The sequence below is a fragment of the Trachurus japonicus genome, chromosome 4 (genome assembly GCF_045865225.1).
Source record: "Trachurus japonicus isolate A0001 chromosome 4, Traja_1.0".
Lineage (NCBI taxonomy): Eukaryota > Metazoa > Chordata > Actinopteri > Carangiformes > Carangidae > Trachurus > Trachurus japonicus.
The window spans coordinates 21,482,958-21,485,584 of NC_140910.1; positions in this window are offsets into that span (position 1 = coordinate 21,482,958).

Consider the following 2,627-nt stretch of genomic DNA (forward strand, 5'->3'; position numbering starts at 1 on the left):
GCTCGATGTCCTCCACCGCAGCTGCAAGAAGACACGCGGCGCGGAAATATGACGCAACAGCTGCTCCTATCATCAACCACATGGATGTGTTATTTAGTAGGGTACATGGTGCAACCGTGCTGTAAACCTGCACATGACTGAAACAGTGCACCTTATTTATTCATTCGCCAGAGACAGACTTTTAAAAAGAAAAATTTAGTTATTTACGTACAATTGAAAATTCAGTAACCGGGACACAAGGTTAAGAGAAATAGGCTACGTACACACACGCGCATAGTACAGCTGTCAAAAATGTTCGTAACATTTAAGTCTTCATTACTTAACTAGGTTTGGAGGAGTTCAATAATAATTTGAAAAACATCGAGAAAAAACACATAATAACACGATATGATTTAAACCGCAATTCTTGTGCTTATTGAAATATGACATAAAAAAAAAAGTAAATTGGGGAAAACATAACTTTGGTTTTGTAGACTGTATTAGGGGGCTTACTAAATCTTCATGTTTTTTTCTTCTTTATAGCTATTAAAGCTACTATTGTGAGTAAATAGGTGCATTGATTATCTTACCTGCTGTTGCCCCTCGTTTGATCGTTATCGCAGTTCAGTTGAATTTATCAGGACCGAGCTTTATTCAATGGTGAAGAGGCATTGAGCTTCATGTTGACTATGTGGAACAAAAATCCAGTCCTCGACCAAAGCGTAAGTTCGGTTTCTAAAAGATAAAAATATACCTGAATGCTGCAGAAAAATATCCAGAGCTTTCAGTTTGCACTGATATTTAACCATTACAAACAAGTTAAATTCAGTTTTGGATCTTATGACACAGGACTGTCTCATTCTGGGAGGAAGACAAGGTCCAGTCTTTACCTCTTCAAGACACTTCCCTTTCTGGCTGGATCCAGCTGTGGTTGAGTTGAGACACACACATCTGCCACATCCTCACTAATATCCCAGTGTCTTTGCACTCACAAATATCCTTCACATGACAATAAATGCATTCACCCAGTATGATGTGACATTTATAGGTGCGCAACCTGTTGACAAGACCAGAATAACCACGCGACAAAAATTTAAACATATAACACCTTTTATTCACACTAGTTATTGTACAGGATACAACCAACACTTGCTGTGGTCGGTTTCTAAAGCTTATTGCAAAGAAAGAAGTGAGGTGATGATGCTGCAGCTGTTTGTCCTTGCTGTCACAGTACGGCTGGTCTGTGGAGAGGGATGGTCGGGGGTGGGGGGGGGGGGGGGGGGGGTTATAGACGGCGGGTGGAGTAACTGGAGGCTTTGGAGCTTCAGCTGCTTGGCTAGAAGAGATTAAAAAACACAGGTAACTCAAAAGTTGTCAAAATGTGGGTGGCAAACGGGTAGGGTCCCATTGTTTTATGAAACTGCAAAATAATGATGTGAATCCTCATGTTGTTGTCAAAAAGAAATCGGGGGGGGGGGGGTTTATTATAGATTATTTTGAGTCCCAAAAACTGAGAGTTCATGCACTCTGTTCTACCGGGGTTATCTAATTCTCCGCCCCTAAGCTCTGTTAAACTGGATAGGCTTCTCGCTTTTTACTTTATAATCATTGTCTATTTTTCATGTTTTAATGTAAATAATGGTGTTCGCCAGGTGGCATTTTGTCCCCCATTTTGTTTAATGTATTACATGGATGACCTGTCAAAACAGCTGAACACATGTAACACAGGTCTGTCTTGTTGGAAATACTGATGGGTAAATCATTTAATGTATGCTGTGACCTGGTTATTTTTTTTTAGTCCATTACAGTGCTGGCCTACAAAAGGTATGTTTGTTAAAGGTAGTCAGGAGCAGAGGACAAGAAATTAGTGTTTCTCTCAGTGTCCAGTGATTGGGACATGTCAGGAATGCAGTATGACATTAAATTTAATGACACGAAACGTATCATATCATGTTAGTCAGGAGCCAAAAGAGGACAATGAAATTAGTGTTTCCTCAGTATGTCCTTCCTAGATGGATGATAAAAATGACATGTTCAGGATGACATGAAAAATTAGATCGTATGCCTTACAATGTAATACATTTACTGTGTGGCTAGAGATTTTATACCCGGCACGATGCAAAGCCAGAGATATTAGTGGCGCTCACTACTTTGGATATGCTGTGCAAGTGTTTCGCTATAGGTATGTTTAGTGTTAGCTTGTTCAGTGCTTAAATAAAAGTTACCTCTGTTTAGATCTATCTGTACCCAAATGTTTACAGCTCACCTTCTGGTGTAGCTATTAAGAAAATTAAGCAGTATGCGGCGGCTCATTAGTGGTACAATGTGGACTCTGGACTGGTTGTTGCTTCAGGTGCCCAGGTCACACGTGCGAGCACTTTGTTAATTTAAATTGTACCCACAATTGTAAAGCACTTCTAAGAAATTTAATTGTATCGTATTATGTGCCTGTTTCTGGAAAAAAAAAAAACTCGATAGGAACAGCATTCTTTGGGGCTGTTTACACAGCCTGATAGGAGCTGCTATAGGTATTCCTCCAGGGTCTGGAAAACACTGGTGGGATGCTGCGTTATGAATCTATTGTAGAATTGATTCTCTGTCTTTGTGTATGTCTATTTTTACTCTCTCCTTCTTAAAATACATGTTTT